We start from the raw sequence: 6,641 nt of genomic DNA, 5'->3' as shown, positions 1-6,641 counted from the left end.
ATAACTCCTAAATTACACAGTAACGTGCAACTTTTGAAAGTGGGAAATGTTATATTATTGATCAGTGATATAATAGCTATATTTTTATGTATAAACCATCCTCTACCCAGAAAGGGAGAACGAAAACTACTTTCTGAAGCACTTAGCAAGCCTTGTCCCATGGTCTATGGGTAGAGAGAGGCAAGTGAGCTAAAGCGCCTTGCCAAAGTGCACAACACGAGGGCACCATCTTCGATTGCGAGGTAGAGCCCGTACCGCTGCGCCATCATGCAGCTTGTAATAGTCATTATAGGTTTTGGAACTGACAGTAACGAAATCTTTGTCATGCTTCATTTTTCAATGACAGGTACGATATTGGGGCAAGTACTTGATACCATATTTGACCACATTGCTTACGGTTTCATGTTGACAGCCACATACGCAGCTTGTGACAGTCACATGTATAGATTTTACATCTGGATGCAGATTATGCTGAAAGTCGGAGTGCACTTCTACTTCATGACCAGGTAGTATTTATTTATTTATTTCTTATTTAACCTGGGGTGACCAATCAATGCACTGGTATAAAATACAGTATCTGATATCATATGGGATGGCTAGAGAATTACACCAGATAATATTTCCATAGCTAATCCAATGTTACCTGGTATCACCCGAAAGAAGGAATCCAATTGTTATTATCAAGAAGCTTTGATAGGAAAGAGAAGCAATAGATTACGTAACGCGTTGTTCCTCTGATGCCGATTTGATTTGCCGACAGGCTATATTCATAAAAGTGGTATCATTAATGCATTGTTTCGAAATAAGGAGTTCCGCCATTAAATTGGTCACTGACCCGACAGCATATTAACGGTTTTCTTGGCAGGTGCACTGTCAATAAGTGATGAATAGAAAGTTATGTGTAAGCGCACCACTTGAGAAAGTGGTACCATTGTTCTCACACAGCCCAAGGTGTGCTCAGTTGTCCCAATGTAGGTGCAAGCACACAGACCTTCTATGTAAATCCAAGGTGGCGCTCAAAGTGCGGCTAACAGGCGGTGGCGGATGCGATATCGCCATTTTTGACGTCGCCATTGGATTAACACGTAGGGCCTAATCATGAAACCTTCACAAACAATTCTAAATGTGTTATGTGGTGTCAAAGCAAAATTATGTTATTCTAAAACCATTGGGGTTCGACAAAGTACCCCACTGTAAGTATGTTGTTTTTCAATTTATAACTGCTAACCGTCTATTTTGAATGGGGCTGTCAGCCTCGTATTTTCGCCATCCTCGTACGTCACGTGTCGCGTGACCTATTGACCTTTTCCTCTATCCCACAATGCACTATTCCAGGGGTATGACGTAGTTCATCAACCTTATAGATCGTGTGCATCCGATGGTCTTTGCCAGGCCTTTGCAATTATTTTGTCTTAATATGGGCATACTGATTCCATATATGCGGATTATCGGAAAGGCCATCGATGTTACTAATTCGTCGGCTGTATTCCATAGTGGCGTATAGTGATTTTTGGTCATTTTTTTGAAAATTGGCACATATGTTTTTAATGATGTTCTCTTTCATTTTTTCTAAGTCTCATCAGTCATAATTAGCTAATTAATTAGTAATTAATTAATTAAATGTGGCGTATAGCTGCAAAGTGACATTTTTTGTATTCCATAGTGGCGTATCGACCATACGCCACTTTTTATACACATTTTATAATTATGAAATATCGGCAAAAATGAAAAACATCGTATGTCATAGTGGCGTACGCGTATCGGACCTATACGCCACTATGGAATACGAACGACGAAAAGTAACGCCATAGGGATTACACGGCGACCGAGATGGCGTACGGTTAACGTTAGGTTAGGGTATTGCGTTTTGTTCGTTTTCCATAGTGACGTATAGTTTTATTTTCAATTTGCCAGCAATAGTATGTATTTATTTCTTTTGAAAAATATATAACAATAAAATCTATTTAGTTTACTACAGAAATTTCACATCATTTACAAAATATAATGAATGTCTGATTTACACAACTCGATTTTAAATTGGCATTTCTTCAAACCCGATTTTCTCGAAAAGTTGTTTATTCGCGGCGCCCCACTATACGCCACTATGGAATACGGACGACGAATTATGCAATTATTGAATACACGAGTGATGCAGTTATGGAGCGATGCAGAACATCTGTGTAAGAGATTTTGTTAACATTTTATTTTCATCTCCGAAAAAAGTGAAACGGACGCCGACAAAATATCACTGCGTGTCCCGTCATTAGTTTTTCACCATTAGGTCTATAAAATGTATACATAGTTAGGTTTCAATAACATGAAACTTTTTTGGCGACGACACCATGTCCATAAGGCATAGAAATGTTGTTTTTTGTTTTTCGTGAATATAGGGGATTCCTTTTTTGTGATGAAGGCACCACCCGAAATGTCCGTATTCCAGAATGTAATGAACGTAACTCTGTACTCCCCCGGGGAGATGATGTATTTTGCGACACTCATACCCCCTGGAATAGTGCATGATGGGAAAGAGGGATTAAAGGTCTATACCGCCTGGCGGCTAACAAAGGGAGCGTGGCCAATTAATGGATACAAAATAACGAAATAAAATGCTAAATGAATACTTAAAGTGAATTGAACCTGGTAGAATTAACTGTAAATATGAATGAATCAATGCAATTTTTTCCAAAGCCCACTGCCATCGCAGGTTGCTGCGAACAACCAAATCGCAACAGTTGAAAATCGTTACCACGATACTAGCCTTAAATGTCTGATACTTTGGGAGATTGACTCCAAATTATTATGTTTCCTATACTATCGCTGAGTGACGAACGAGGTAGCGCGCTCTTCCTAACGCAACAAAAAGCCTCCCAGCGTTCAAAATTATTAGTTTTTGCGCACCCCCCCTCATTCAAAATTATTAGTTTTATACTGGAATTATCAGCAATTATTCAAGTTCTATTTTGTTCTTTCTCACTAAATTATACAGTTCAGCAATGGTAAGCACAGCTTCACACAAGGAGACCGGCATTGGTACATACCCATTACTGACTTTCTTTTACGACCCAGTAAGTAAGAATATTGAAGTTAAGGGATGGGGTATGAACGTTTGGACAGTATTTATTGTGGGACATTAGAGCACATCAGACATATCGAATTTCATTCTGAATACGAAGAATGTCCTTCTGAAAGAATATTTTCCGCAATGAATGATATCCGACCGGGGAATGATCACGGCGCTAGATATAAAAACCTTTTATGAGCTGGATTTAATGAAATCGGCGGTTGTAAATTTTTTGATTACTGCAAGACGATATTTTTTTTCAAATCAGATATTTTAAAATGAATCAAGAACAGGGAATGTCACAAGCAAGTATTTAATTTGATGTTTATTAAGCCATGACCGGTCATCGGTCGCAAGCATTTGCGCATGGAATTGATCGCAGCGCGAAATTCCAACTCAATTACCCAATTATACCCAGCCAGTTTCGACTGATTTTGTCCAAAATTTAGGGAAAATCTATGTGTTGACAATAATTCTATTATTTGCAACTTAAATATTCCTCTAATTTCAAGCTTTATTGCGAAAATGCATACAAAAGCTGACTTGTCGGGCAGCTTGCAAAGTACAGCGTGACTGCGAACCCTGAGCTTACGTCACGAGCATTCCCAAGGTCATAGACGATTGATTTGAGTGCTTTTTGGGCGCCTTAAAAAGACCAAAAATGTATTAATTTTTTTAATTTTTCAGCTTTACTGGCCATCAAAAAAATCGGAAAAAACGTTAAAGCTTTCCATTGATATATTACTTTATTTTCAATGAGATTCATCTTTGTGTTATGACAATGTAAGGTTTTAAAAATTGGGTTCCTCTAAGTTTCTTTTGGCACGTCGAAGAGGGGGCGCATATTTTTGGCACGGTTACAAGCTATTGCGGCCCATTATGGTTGCAGATCATCACCATCATCCTTATCATCATCATCGTTGTCATTTTCACTATCTTTTATTTTTTGCAATTATCAATACTACTCGCAATATCTCTCTTCTTTTCAGTGGGTTCTCGACATTTCAATAGCAATGTATACACTTTTCGATGCTGCTCAGTACCTTACGTGCTTCACGGAAGGACCAAAAGGTTTGTATAAATGACGTTGTAAAAAGTTAATTGCTTTTTATTACATCCGTGGTTTGCAATAACCCCGATTGGCTGATCAACGGTCGTGACAACAAGACGGTTCATCCATTGGTCGTCGGCGCGTAGAACATGTAGAAGGGGAGGAGACCTAGCCTCTTCCACGCGATCGCGGATCACCAGCGAGTACCTAGACCACGGAAGTAATATAAAATAACTTTATCCAGGAATTTAATTGAAATATCTCGACAATCATGACTTTTATGTACTGGGATAAATTAAATACAGTTGATCACTTTTCGCGTGACATAACCCGAGTGGGAGGTGCGGGCTATTCAACCGAATTTTTTTTTTTTTTTTTTTCATCAAGTTGAAACAATTAGGCCATTTTTTTACAGTTTCCGAACGTTGGTTTAATGCTTTGCGTGATGGCAACTATTCGTCAACATGAAAGAACAAGTTTTGAGATATTTTGTCAAAATATCAAGAGCTGTCTCAAGAACCATTGAACCAATACCGGGCTTGTTTGTAGGTCTACTCATTTTACTGCATTTTTCATGCTTGTTCGAAAAATAGCCATGAAAATGTGTAACTCTTATATTTTTGAATTTCTTAAAAATAATTGGTAGGTGAAGAGAGAATGGCCAAAAAGTGTTCTAAAAAAGGGGGAACTGGCAACTACCGTCCTACCAGCTAATTTTTATATTTTTGAAAAGTATGGGTCCTTACCATCTCCCAGATATAAAATTGCCCAAAATATCTGTGGCGGAACATGCTGGAATGACGTCATCAAAATGCCCCCCCCCCCAAAAAAAAAAAAAAAATTACAAATTCTAGCATACTATACTGGAAATAACTTTATTTCATTAGTTTTTTAAACATTTTGAGTTACTTAAAGTTCCAACATGTTATATATTCAATTTGTAAACATACCTTACTTATCTAGAGTTGATCTAGACACCTTGGAAAATCAGAAATGATAGAGGGCGCTTTCAATATGGCCTCCAATTAGCCAATTATGTAGTTTACATGATTTCAACAGACAAAACATGGCAAAACTTACTCCCATTTACGTATGATATTCATATACTTTGCAGATGTTTGGAAGATGGTATAATGCTTCATTTATCCTATATATGAACTATTTTAAATTGCACATAATATGTGACGTGTCATGTCAAAAGGAGACACTTTTGGGCAGGTTATCAATTTTGAGGTTTTTACGTATCTTAAATATAGAGATATTTGGCTCCACAAAGCCGTTTTCCCCAGTGAAATCGGACATTCCTAAGCGAAGATATTGAGTTCGTAAGTTTGGTAAAAATTTGGAAATTGGGATATCAGCCTTTAAAAATATTATTGACACTGTTGATAGTAGGAATTACCTTGAAAAATGTCTCAAAAAATACAAGATGCCAGTTATATTCCGGTCTGAAACTATCAGACAATATTTTTAACGTTAATAACATCACAAATTCGCAACAAACCCAAATTGTGAAAAAATCACCCCGGGTAGATTTTTGGCTATTTCTCCATTTACGATCCTGCCCAAAAGTGTCTCCTTTTGACATGACACGTCACATATTATTTATTAACCAATATCTGATTATGGGGTTATTAAAATGTTTAGCTTTATTATAATTTGGATGATAACGGCAATATACCGACTTAAAAACCGTAATACGTACTATTTTCACTTAAAGTTGAAAACTAATAAAATACAACAAGGTTGCCAGACAGACACCCCCACCCCAACCACCCCCCCCCCCCACACACACACACACCCCTTCACCCACATCCCCTACACACATTCACGTATAATCGCCTCCAAAAGTGGACGCTGTTGAGGACTATGTAAACGTGGTCGTCTGAATCCGTAATCGACATACCGAGGACGTTTTCCGCTATTTTGTTTGTGTATTTTTGTGTGTATTTAACCTAGCAACTGTGGGCGTTATATCTCATATAACGATAAAGGTCGTATTTCGCAAATACATCATACATGCATTTGCGGTCGTTTGAAGACCTCCAGAAACCAAAGACGGTCACACATTGCAGAGTGGTCCGCGGTTTAAATGTGAAGTGCGAGTGTGTGTGTCCCCGCTTGCTGGCAAACACCTACGCACCCCACACACAACCACTACACACAACCGCACCCAACACATGTACATGGTGCAAACACGCCCCACTAAAAGACGTGCAGCGTTTTACAGTTGCGTTGTAAAATCTTTCTAGCTAAGAAAGCTGGATGAAATTGCTGAGACTGACCAGATGGAGAATAACGAACATGAAGAGGACAAGTAAAATAAAGATCAAATACTTCATAAAGCAGTTGGCATACTTTATTGTCCAGAAATGGAGAAGTTGTACAAGAATGTACAAGAAACCGATTTTGACGCATCATAAGCATTTGTTCATATGTCTCACTTCAGACAGTTCTGCAGTGGCTTTTTGATAAGAAAGCATTTGAATCAACAGATCAAGAATATAAGTCGTCAGATGATGTGAGACG

The 6,641-nt window shown here is 38.1% G+C and overlaps 1 long non-coding RNA gene across 1 annotated transcript; it reads left to right on the top strand.

The window, feature by feature from the left end:
- The first annotated feature begins 352 nt into the window (after window positions 1-352).
- LOC140162287 (uncharacterized) lies at window positions 353-4,136 on the top strand. The gene is made up of 3 exons (XR_011860223.1): window positions 353-506; window positions 2,987-3,065; window positions 4,051-4,136. It is a non-coding gene; the product is annotated as an uncharacterized lncRNA (long non-coding RNA).
- The last annotated feature ends 2,505 nt before the right edge of the window (window positions 4,137-6,641 follow it).

Source organism: Amphiura filiformis, chromosome 10, assembly GCF_039555335.1.
Source record: "Amphiura filiformis chromosome 10, Afil_fr2py, whole genome shotgun sequence".
NCBI classification, from domain to species: Eukaryota; Metazoa; Echinodermata; class Ophiuroidea; order Amphilepidida; family Amphiuridae; genus Amphiura; species Amphiura filiformis.
The sequence above is the reverse complement of the archived record's forward strand: the minus strand, read 5'-3'. Positions and strand labels throughout refer to the sequence as shown.